The sequence below is a fragment of the Triticum dicoccoides genome, chromosome 6A (genome assembly GCF_002162155.2).
Source record: "Triticum dicoccoides isolate Atlit2015 ecotype Zavitan chromosome 6A, WEW_v2.0, whole genome shotgun sequence".
In the NCBI taxonomy this organism is placed as follows: domain Eukaryota; kingdom Viridiplantae; phylum Streptophyta; class Magnoliopsida; order Poales; family Poaceae; genus Triticum; species Triticum dicoccoides.
Genome location: NC_041390.1, coordinates 236,740,984 through 236,754,426, shown reverse-complemented (window position 1 = coordinate 236,754,426; position 13,443 = coordinate 236,740,984).

Below are 13,443 nucleotides of genomic sequence, written 5' to 3'. Positions count from 1 at the left end.
GTGGAGCGGGGGGGGGGGGTAGGGTTTTCCCCCTGGTGGGGATATGGATGGGGGGTTGGGTCGTCCGGTTGGGCCAGGTGGGTCGGCCGGGCGGCCTGGTGGCCTGCTGGGCCATGGCCTAGTGGGGGTTCCCTCTTTCTGTTTTCATTTAGTCTTTTTCTTTTTATTTATTTCCTTTTCTATTTTAATTCATTTTGAAGTATTTATGCATTTAGTAAAAGCGTGGTTTCTTCACCATAAATACATAGGCATTAATTGGCACACTCTGAACATTTTAGTTTTAATGTTTGAAAATTTTTGAGGTTTGAGAAAAATTCAAATTTGAATTTGAATAGTTTTGATCCAATGTGAGATTAGCAATAGTAACTGAGGTGATGTGGCATCGTTAACGTGGGATTACTATAGCCTAATTATCCGGGCATCACAGGACTCTAAACCTCGGAAAAATAACTTCTTTAAGCATCTTGATAGAAGTGTTATGATCAGCACTACTAGTTGTAATAGCTTCTACCCACTTAGTAACATAATCAACAGCTACTAAAATATGTGTATACCCATTAGAGGAAGGAAAATGTCCCATATAAGCAAAGCCCCAAACATCAAATGGTCCAATAACAAGTGAATAGTTCATAGGCATTTCCTGGCGTCTACTAATATTACCAATTCTCTAGCATTCATCACAAGATAAGACAAACTTACAAGCATCTCTAAAGAGAGTGGGCCAATAGAAACCAGTTTGGAATACCTTATGTGCAGTTCTATCTCTAGCATGGTATCCTCTGTAAGACTCGGAGTGGCACTTGCGTAGGATCTGTGCATGTTCATGCTTAGGTACACAACGTATAATAACACCATCTACTCCTTCTTTATAAAGGTGTGGGTCATCCCAGAAGTAATGTCTTAAATCATAGAAAAACTTTTTCTTTTGCTGGTATGTGAAACTAGGTGGTATGAATTAGCTAGCAGTTTTTCTATCATGCCCGAAGGAATTTCATAATAAATATTTTCAGTAGGTGCAGTAGGATGAGGAGCAACTATTTTCTCTTCCGGTCGAGGTGAAGATACCCCAAACAAGCCCCTCAAAGGATTATTTTCCATAGTAACAAGTGATAGTAAATTTCAGCACTATATATAAATGTTTCCTTACCAAAGGCGCTTCACTCCCTGGCAACGGTGCCAGAAAAGAGTCTTGATGACCCACAAGCATAGGGGATCTAGCATAGTCCTTTCGATAAGTAAGAGCGTCGAACCCAACAAGGAGCAGAAGGAAATGACAAGTGGTTTTCGGCAAGGTATTTTCTGCAAGCACTGAAATTATCGGTAACAGATAGTTTTGTGATAAGATAAATCATAATGGGTAAAAAGTAAATAAAGTAACTAAGAAGAAGCAATGTGGACCAATCCTTTTTGTAGCAAAGGACAAGCCTGGACAACTCTTATGTAAAGCAAAGCGCTCCTGAGGACACATGGGAATTACTGTCAAGCTAGTTTTGATCATGCTCATATGATTCCCGTTCGTTACTTTGATAATTTGATATTTGGGTGGACCGGTTCTTGGGTGCTACCCTTCCTTGGACAAGCTTACCACTTATGATTAACCCCTATCTCAAGCACCCACAACTATGAAAGAAGTATTAAGGTAAACCTAATCATAGCATGAAACATATGGATCCAAATCAGCCCCTTACGAAGCAACGCATAAACTAGGGTTTAAGCTTCTGTCACTCTAGCAACCCATCATCCACTTATTACTTCCCAATGCCTTCCCCTAGGCCCAGATAATGGTGAAGTGTCGTGTAGTCAACGTTCACATTACACCACTAGAGGATAGACAACATACATCTCATCAAAATATCGGACGGATACCAAATTCACATGATTACTTATAACAAGACTTCTCCCATGTACTCAAGAACAAACGTAACTAATCACAAAGCATATTAATAATCATATTCAAAGGAGTATTAATTATCATTAAGGATCTGAAAATATAATCTTCCACCGAATAAACCAACTAGCATCAACTACAAGGAGTAATCAACACTACTAGCAACCCACAGGTACCAATCTAAAGTTTTGGGACCAAGATCGAATACAAGAGATGAACTAGGGTTTGAGAGGAGATGGTGTTGGTGAGGATTTTGATGGAGATTTACCCCCTCCTGTTGAGAGGATCGATGGTGATGACGATGGCGACGATTTCCCCCTCCCGGAGGGATGTTTCCCCGCTAAAACAGCTCCGCCGGAGCAATAGATTGGTTCTGCCCAGGTTCCGCCTCGAGAAGGCGGCTTTTTGTCCTGAGAGCTTTGACCATATAGCCAAACATGGGCACCGGAGGCCTGCCAGGAGGGCCACAAGGTCGGGGGCGCGCCCTCCACCCTTGTGGCTGGCTGGTGGCACCCCTCTGGTACTTTCTTCGCCCAATATTTTTTCTATATTCCAAACATAAGCTCCATGAAGTTTCAGGACTTTTGGAGTTGTGCAGAATAGGTCTCTAATATTTGCTCCTTTTCCAGTCCAGAATTGCAGCTACCGGCATTCTCCCTCTTCATGTAAACCTTATAAAATAAGATAGAAAAGGCATAAGTATTGTGATATAACGTGTAATAATAGCCCATAATGCAATAAATATCAATATAAAAGCATGATGCAAAATGTATGTATCAATATGAACCATGGATAAGTTGGAATACAGTATATATTACACCAATACAAATTTAGAATGAGTTCACAACAGTACCTAAAGTGGTGATTTATTTTATTATGGTAATGGATCTCATGAGTTTTCTGTTGAGTTTTGTGTTGTGAACTTTTCAAGTTTAGGGTAAAGATTTGATGGACCATGGAATAAGGAGTGGCAAGAGCCAAAGCTTGGGGATTCCCAAGGCACTCCAAGTTAATATTCAAGGACAACAAAGCACTAAGCTTGGGGATGCCCCGAATGGCATCCCCTCTTTCGTCTTCATTCCATCGGTAAATTTACTCGAGGCTATATTTTTATTCACCACATGATATGTGTTTTTCTTGGAGCGTCCTGTACGATATGAATCTTTTCTTTTTAGTTTACCACAATCATCCTTGTTTTACACATCTTTTGAGAGGGACACACATGAATCATGAATTTATTAGAATACTCTACGTGCTTCACTTATATCTTTTGAGCTAGGCAGTTTGCTCTAGTGCTTCACTTATATCTTTTTAAAGCAGGCGATGGCTTTATTTTATAGAAATTGTTGAACTCTCATGCTTCACTTATATTATTTTGAGAGTCTCTAAACAGCATGGTAATTTTCTTAGATTATGAACTAGTTCTAATATAATGGGCATCCAAGAGGGATATAGTAAAAACTTTCATATAAAGAGCATTGAATACTATGAGAAGTTTGATTCCTTGCATTTGTTTTGAGATATAAAGATGGTGATATTAGAGTCATGATAGTGAGTAATTGTGGATTGGTAGAAATACTTGTGTTAAAGTTTGTGATTCTCGTAGCATGCACATGTGGTGAACCATTATGTGATGAAGTTGGAGCATGATTTATTCTTTGATTGTCTTCCTTATGAGTGGCAGTCGGGGACGAGCGATGGTCTTTTCCTACCAATCTATCCCCCTAGGATCATGCATGTAGTACTTTTTTGACAGATAATAAATTTTTGCACTAAGTATGTGAGTTCTTTTATGACTAATGTTGAGTCCATGGATTATACGCACTCTCACCCTTCCACCATTGCTAGCATCTCTAGTATCGCGCAACTTTTGCCGGTGCATTAAACCCAACATCTACCTTCCTAAAAATAGCCAACATACCTACCTATTATGGCATTTCCATAGCCATTCCGAGATATATTGCCATGCAACTTCCACAGTTCTGTTTTATTATGAAACATACCATCATTGTCATATTGCTTTGCATGATCATGTAGTTGGCCTAGTATTTGTGGCAAGGCCATCGTTCATAATTTTTTATACATGTCACTCTTGATCATTGCACATCCCTGATACGTCTCCATCATATATACTTTCCAAATTCTTTTGCCCTTGTGTTGGACTCTAATTTGCATGATTTGAATGGAACTAACCCGGACTGACGCTATTTTCAGCAGAATTGCCATGGTGTTATTTTTGTGCAGAAATAAAAGTTCTAGGAATGACCTGAAACTTCACGGAGATTATTTTTGGAATAAATAAGAAATATTGGTGAAAGAATTAACCAGAGGGGACCCACACCCTGTCCACAAGGGTGGGGGCGCGCCTTACCCCCCTGGGCGGACCCCCTATCTTGTGGGTCCCATGAAGTTCCACCGACCTCAACTCCAACTCCATATATTCATGTTCTGGGATAAAAAAATCAGAGAGAAGAATTCATTGCGTTTCACGATACGAAGCAGCTGCCACCTCCTGTTCTTGCTCAGGAGGGCAGATCTAGAGTTTGTTTTTGGGATCCGAAGAGGGGAAATCGTCGCCATCGTCATCATCAACCATCCTCCATCACCAATTTCATGATGCTCACTGAGACATCTCCAACGTATCTAAAATGTATGAAGTATTCATGTTGTTATATTATCATTCTTGGATGTTTTACAATCATTTAATAGCAACTTTATATCATTTTTGCGACTAACCTATTGACCCAGTGCCCAGTGCGAGTTGTTGTTTTTTTTGCCTGTTTCTTACATCGTAGGAAATCAATATTAAACGGAGTCCAAACACCGTGAAACTTTTCGTGGATTTATGGACCAGAAGACATCCAATGGGCTAGAGCAGCACATGGGCGGTGCCCCGAGGGGGGCACATCCTACCAGGGCGCGCCTGGGGGCCCAGGCGTGCCAAGGTGGGTCATGCCTACCTTGGTGGCCTGCCGCACCCCCTCTTTTCCCTATAAATCACCAAATATTCCAAAAAACCTCGGGGTAACCCTAGGTCAGAAGTTCCGCCACCGCAAGGCTCTGTAGCCACGAGAAACCAATCTAGACCCCGTTCAAGCACCCTGTCGGAGGGGGAGATCATCACCGGCGGCCATCTTCCTCATCCCGGCGGCCACCATGATGAGGAGGGAGTAGTCCACCCTCGGGCTGATGGTTTGTACCAGTAGCTATGTGTTTAATATTTCTCTCTCTCATGTTCTTGAGATGTCATGTTCTTGATGAATCGCGGGCTTTGTTAATATAGTCGGATTATATGGTGTTTTCCCCTCTCTATCTTGTTGTGATGAATTGAGTTTTTCCCTTTGAGATTTCGTTGTTATCGAATTGGATACTTTTATATATTTGAGAGCACTTGATATATGTCTTGCATATGAATACTCATGGTGAAAATGGGGTATCATATTCATTCACTTGATATGTGTTTTGGCACTCAACTTGTGGATTCCCACGGTGAAATTGGGGTAATCTATGCATAGGGGTTGATGCACGTTCTCGTCTTTTGTTTCTCCGGTAGAAATCTTGGGGCACTCTTTGAGGTTCTTTGTGTTGGATTGAGTGTTACGAATCTGAAATCATTTGGTGTTATTTTAGTATGAACTCTTGGATAGATCAATCGGATAGAGTAGCTTACAGGTGGTTTCGTACCCTACAAACGATTTCTTCGTATGTTCTCCGCTAGATTGGAACTTTGGAGTGATTTTTCGTTGCACGTTGAGGGACGTTATATGATCCAATTATATTAGCATTGTTGGGAGATTCCACTAGTGAAAGTACGGACCCTAGGCCTCATTTCAAGCATTGCAATACCGTTTGTGCTCCGTTTTATCAATTACTACCTTGCAGTTTTTTATTATTCTTATTACAAAAATCAATATCTACTATCCATATTACACTTGTATCACCATCTCTTCGCCGAACTAGTGCACCTATACAAATTACCATTGTATTTGGTGTATTGGCAACACAAGAGACTTTTTATTACTTGGTTGTAGGGTTGTTTGAGAGAGACCATCGTCATCCTATGCCTCCCACAGATTGATAAACCTTATGTCATCCACTTGAGGGAAAATTTCTACTGTCCTGCAAAACTCTGCGCCTAGAGGCCCAACACGAGTCTACAAGAATAAGTTGCGTAGTAGACATCAAGCTCTTTTCTGGTGTCGTTGCTGAGGAGATGAGTGCTTGAAGGTATATCTTAAGATCTTGCAATTGAATCTTTTAGTTTCTTGTTTATCACTAGTTTGGTTTATAAAAGAAAACTACAAAAAATGGATAATGGGTTACCTCAAGTTGTTCTTTATCTTTATAATGTTTATCTTGAGAATAAGGATTCCGATAATTGTGCTCAATTTCTAGAAAAAGAATTCAACAAAATTTATGGCATAAAAATGTTGGATGATGGGCATGATTGCAATATTGCCAGTATGAATTCTTTGAATATCCATGATGTTAATGATGATTGCATTAGTCATGATAATGATGTCTCCAATAAGAATATCAATTTTTTCGGAGTGAATTGGGAATGCTATTGCACACCAAAAAGGGAAGATAGATTTTGCAAGAAACATAAATGTTTAGAAACGAAAAAGTTGCAAGAGAGGCCAGATGATTGTGCTGAAGGATTTAATTTTTTTGCCATCCTTGTGAACTTTGCAATGAACGTGGTCATTGAAATCTCCAATGCAAATTGTTTCATGATCAAATCGTGTCCAAAAATTGTGATAACTTGATTACCCTCGAGCATCATAAAGAGCTTAGTCTTCTTTTGGGGTATGAAGAAATGAAATGTATAACTGAGGGTATTCAAAAATTTAAACTCGGGAGATTCGTTGATTTTGATCTAGAGGAAATTTATATGTTTTGTGCGGTAAATTGCAATGAGAATCCTTATATTGCCAACTATCTAAAGACAAGAAAACAAATAGAATATGAAGAGAGTACTAATGAAAGAGAAAATATTTCCCAATACCCTCCTAGTGTTTATTATGATGAATCAGGTAACGAGGAGGAGCTTCCTATCCAATCAATCTCTTCAACAAGAGGCTTGAAAAAATTAATTAAACCCACACATGGTGTTGTGAAGAAGAAAAGAAGAAAAAATAGAGGTAAAAAGGTATCTTTCCCAAATAATGTTGCTCCTATTACTGTTGTGCCTCAGAAAAATGAATCAAAAATAATTGTGGAAGAGGATCCACTTGATGATGATATTGCTTCTATGTCTTATGGCACAATGTCTGACAGCACTATTAATGATGTTTTTTTATGTCTATTGCTTGTTGTGATGATTATGATTGGGAATATAATGATACTTCTTATAGTCTTGGAAATCTTTTTTCCACCAACTTGGGAAATTATGATGATAACAATTTTTATACCATTGGTGCTATTTGTACTATTAATGATGAGAGTGATTATGCTTATTATATGCCATGCCACAAGCTTGGGGATGCTATGTTTGATGAAATGACATGTTTGAGAATTTATTTGCTGCAATTAATGTTTGTCCCAAGCTTGGGGATTCTATGTTTAATTTGCTATGATGATTGCATGCCTCCTATCTATGATGAGAACAAAGTTGCTACTTATGATGATTATTGTGATGATACATGTGTTATAAAAAGTGGTGATAATTATTTTCATAATTTTTAATATCCTTTTACTGATCATTCCTCTTTTAATGTGGAAACAATTTTTAGTATTCGAGTTTCATAGGATACTCCCACTATTGTGAATGAGAACAAAATTGCTTATATGGAGAGTAATAAATTTTATATGCATTTGGATCATGAAAAGAATGTTTTATGTGATGGTTATATTGATGAATCTATTCATTATGCTACTGAAAATTATTAAGAGAGAGGAACTTATGATTCATGATGCTCTTGTTATGTTTCAATCCTGATCTTTTATGCGAGCATCATTGAACTCATCATGCCTAGCTTAAAAGGCATTAAAGAAAAGCGCTTGTTGGGAGACAACCCAGCACTTTTACCTAGTGTTTCTGTGTGTTCATATTATTAGGCTAATGTAGTAATCATTTTTTATTTCTTTCGTTTCAATAAAGTGCCAAGTAAGACCTTTGGGATGGTCTATGGTGAGTTGATTTGATCTTGCTGAAAAACAGAAACTTTTGCGCTCAGGAAAATAATTCTCATTTTTAACAGAAGCATGATAAAATAATGATTATTTTTGGAGAAGATTAATAGAAAAATTCCCCAGGTTGTCCTAATTTTGTAAAAAAAATTGAGTAGCAGAATTATGGTTGGAGTACAGATTACTACAGACTATTCTGTTTTTGATAGATTCTGTTTTCAATGCATAGTTTGCTTGTTCTCTAGTTTCCATGGCTTACATTGCTCAATATAAATTGTGGAAATGATATGCTATGGTAGGCATTGTGTGAGAACAATTATGTATCTTGTCTTTGACAATACCAAAGTGAAATGGTTTGCTCTTTATCATACTAACCTATCTCACGAAGTTTTGTTACGTTTTGTGTGATTGCAGTTTTCAAGTTATGGGTGAGACATCGATATGAGGAGAATAAGGAGTGACAAGACCTTAAGTTTGGGGATGCCCAAGAAACCCCTAGTTAATATTTAAGGAAGATCCAAGCAACTATGCTTGGGGATGCCCCGGAAGGCATCCCCTCTTTCGTCTCCAACCTTATGGATAACCTCACTTGGAGCTATATTTTTATTCGTCGCATGATATGCCTCTTTCTTGGAGCGTAATTTTATTTTGTTAGGATTTGCTTGATGTTTTTCAGAATAACATTTTGCATGTTTCTTTTCAATAAACATGTCAAGGATAGCCTTTACCATGCTCATCTTGCAAGTTTATGAGTTGTTGTTTCAAAACAGAAAGTTTATCGCTGTTGTAAAAATTCTCTAGAAAAGTAAGAATGTGATAAAATGTTGAATTTTTTTGCACAATAAGCTCTGATAAATTTTCTACAGTATGTTAAATTTTCATAATTTTTGGAGTTAAATAAGTATTGATACTCTTGCATTCTTTACAGATTATACTATTTTCGCAGATTGCTATTATGTTTGCATTGTTTGCATATGTTTGCTTGTTTAATGATTCTATTTGAGGATATCAGTATTAAATATGAATAGGCATTTAGTATACAATGTTGAACAATAATTTTAGCGATTTGCTACAGTAGAGAATGATAAGGTTTTTGCATTGGTTTATACTAACTTATCTCACGAGTTCTTGTTGAGTTTTGTGTGGATGAAGTTTTTAAAATGTAGGGAAACCGTGATATAAAACGAATTAAGGAGACACAAAAGATCAACCTTGGGGATGCCCAATGCACCCCAAGATGATAGTTTAAGAAGTCCCAAGCATCTAAGTTTGGGGAATCCCCGGTAGGCATCCCACCTTTCTTCATCAACAATTATCGGTTAATATCGTTTGATCCTAAGTTTTTGCTTCTTCACATGATGTGTGCTATTGTTGGAATGCCATTTTGTTTTATTTTGCTTGATGTTTAAATAAAATACTTATATATAAAAAAATTAAATAAGAGAGAGTCCTCAAATAGCTACCCATTTACTTAACTACTCGTTTGATCTTCACTTATATCTTTTTGGAGTAGCTTGTCATTTAATCTTGTGCTTCACTTATATCGTATGAGTAAATTGTTAAATTAATTGAATATCATGAAGTTGAAATTATATCATGCCTAGTGGTAGCTTCACATTGGGTTTAGAAAGTGAAATCTTTTGAAGCTTGACAATCACAATATTGGTCATACAAGCAATTCATGAATAATTAGTATAAGGAAGAGAACTTTCACATGAAAATACACTATCCTGGAAATCTGTTGTGATTGTGATCCCCCATGAAAATATTATATGCCAAAATTGTTGATGTTGGACAAGGAATACAATCTAATGGTCTATGTTTGTTCATATTCACATAGAAGTTATATTTTCATAGATCCTTAAACATGTGGTTCTTGCCCCCCATCCTTGCTAGCCAAAAATTCCTCACCAAGTAGAGATACTACTTGTGCATCCAAAAACCATTAAACCCAAATCTTATTTTCAATAGTCCACCATACCTACCTAAGGATTGAGCAATATCCTTCAAGTAAGTTGTCATCAGTGCAATAAGGCAATAAAAATTGCTTCCAAACGTGTTAGATCATTTAGTGTAAGAGAAAAATGACCGTGTACGAACTTGTGATGGCAAAGAATAAAAGCGACAGACTTCATAGTAAAGGTTGCTATCATAAGGGTCAATATAACATTGCGTTCTTTTGCACTAAGAGGTTGAGCATACAAACAAATAAGTGCATGACAACCTTTGCTTCCCTCTGTGATGGGCCTACCTTTTATTTTTTATGTATTTACTTTCATGCAAGAGTCAAAGTTTTTCTCTCTATTCCCTTTTATTTTTATCTTTTGGCAAGCATCATGTGGTGAGGAAAGATCTACGCACATATATCCAATTGGATATGGGTAGCATGAGTTATTATTGTTGAGAATAAGGATTCCGATAATTGTGCTCAATTTCTAGAAAAAGAATTCAACAAAATTTATGGCATAAAAATGTTGGATGATGGGCATGATTGCAATATTGCCAGTATGAATTCTTTGAATATCCATGATGTTAATGATGATTGCATTAGTCATGATAATGATGTCTCCAATAAGAATATCAATTTTTTCGGAGTGAATTGGGAATGCTATTGCACACCAAAAAGGGAAGATAGATTTTGCAAGAAACATAAATGTTTAGAAACGAAAAAGTTGCAAGAGAGGCCAGATGATTGTGCTGAAGGATTTAATTTTTTTGCCATCCTTGTGAACTTTGCAATGAACGTGGTCATTGAAATCTCCAATGCAAATTGTTTCATGATCAAATCGTGTCCAAAAATTGTGATAACTTGATTACCCTCGAGCATCATAAAGAGCTTAGTCTTCTTTTGGGGTATGAAGAAATGAAATGTATAACTGAGGGTATTCAAAAATTTAAACTCGGGAGATTCGTTGATTTTGATCTAGAGGAAATTTATATGTTTTGTGCGGTAAATTGCAATGAGAATCCTTATATTGCCAACTATCTAAAGACAAGAAAACAAATAGAATATGAAGAGAGTACTAATGAAAGAGAAAATATTTCCCAATACCCTCCTAGTGTTTATTATGATGAATCAGGTAACGAGGAGGAGCTTCCTATCCAATCAATCTCTTCAACAAGAGGCTTGAAAAATTTAATTAAACCCACACATGGTGTTGTGAAGAAGAAAAGAAGAAAAAATAGAGGTAAAAAGGTATCTTTCCCAAATAATGTTGCTCCTATTACTGTTGTGCCTCAGAAAAATGAATCAAAAATAATTGTGGAAGAGGATCCACTTGATGATGATATTGCTTCTATGTCTTATGGCACAATGTCTGACAGCACTATTAATGATGTTTTTTTTATGTCTATTGCTTGTTGTGATGATTATGATTGGGAATATAATGATACTTCTTATAGTCTTGGAAATCTTTTTTCCACCAACTTGGGAAATTATGATGATAACAATTTTTATACCATTGGTGCTATTTGTACTATTAATGATGAGAGTGATTATGCTTATTATATGCCATGCCACAAGCTTGGGGATGCTATGTTTGATGAAATGACATGTTTGAGAATTTATTTGCTGCAATTAATGTTTGTCCCAAGCTTGGGGATTCTATGTTTAATTTGCTATGATGATTGCATGCCTCCTATCTATGATGAGAACAAAGTTGCTACTTATGATGATTATTGTGATGATACATGTGTTATAAAAAGTGGTGATAATTATTTTCATAATTTTTAATATCCTTTTACTGATCATTCCTCTTTTAATGTGGAAACAATTTTTAGTATTCGAGTTTCATATGATACTCCCACTATTGTGAATGAGAACAAAATTGCTTATATGGAGAGTAATAAATTTTATATGCATTTGGATCATGAAAAGAATGTTTTATGTGATGGTTATATTGATGAATCTATTCATTATGCTACTGAAAATTATTAAGAGAGAGGAACTTATGATTCATGATGCTCTTGTTATGTTTCAATCCTGATCTTTTATGCGAGCATCATTGAACTCATCATGCCTAGCTTAAAAGGCATTAAAGAAAAGCGCTTGTTGGGAGACAACCCAGCACTTTTACCTAGTGTTTCTGTGTGTTCATATTATTAGGCTAATGTAGTAATCATTTTTTATTTCTTTCGTTTCAATAAAGTGCCAAGTAAGACCTTTGGGATGGTCTATGGTGAGTTGATTTGATCTTGCTGAAAAACAGAAACTTTTGCGCTCAGGAAAATAATTCTCATTTTTAACAGAAGCATGATAAAATAATGATTATTTTTGGAGAAGATTAATAGAAAAATTCCCCAGGTTGTCCTAATTTTGTAAAAAAAATTGAGTAGCAGAATTATGGTTGGAGTACAGATTACTACAGACTATTCTGTTTTTGATAGATTCTGTTTTCAATGCATAGTTTGCTTGTTCTCTAGTTTCCATGGCTTACATTGCTCAATATAAATTGTGGAAATGATATGCTATGGTAGGCATTGTGTGAGAACAATTATGTATCTTGTCTTTGACAATACCAAAGTGAAATGGTTTGCTCTTTATCATACTAACCTATCTCACGAAGTTTTGTTACGTTTTGTGTGATTGCAGTTTTCAAGTTATGGGTGAGACATCGATATGAGGAGAATAAGGAGTGACAAGACCTTAAGTTTGGGGATGCCCAAGAAACCCCTAGTTAATATTTAAGGAAGATCCAAGCAACTATGCTTGGGGATGCCCCGGAAGGCATCCCCTCTTTCGTCTCCAACCTTATGGATAACCTCACTTGGAGCTATATTTTTATTCGTCGCATGATATGCCTCTTTCTTGGAGCGTAATTTTATTTTGTTAGGATTTGCTTGATGTTTTTCAGAATAACATTTTGCATGTTTCTTTTCAATAAACATGTCAAGGATAGCCTTTACCATGCTCATCTTGCAAGTTTATGAGTTGTTGTTTCAAAACAGAAAGTTTATCGCTGTTGTAAAAATTCTCTAGAAAAGTAAGAATGTGATAAAATGTTGAATTTTTTTGCACAATAAGCTCTGATAAATTTTCTACAGTATGTTAAATTTTCATAATTTTTGGAGTTAAATAAGTATTGATACTCTTGCATTCTTTACAGATTATACTATTTTCGCAGATTGCTATTATGTTTGCATTGTTTGCATATGTTTGCTTGTTTAATGATTCTATTTGAGGATATCAGTATTAAATATGAATAGGCATTTAGTATACAATGTTGAACAATAATTTTAGCGATTTGCTACAGTAGAGAATGATAAGGTTTTTGCATTGGTTTATACTAACTTATCTCACGAGTTCTTGTTGAGTTTTGTGTGGATGAAGTTTTTAAAATGTAGGGAAACCGTGATATAAAACGAATTAAGGAGACACAAAAGATCAACCTTGGGGATGCCCAATGCACCCCAAGATGATAGTT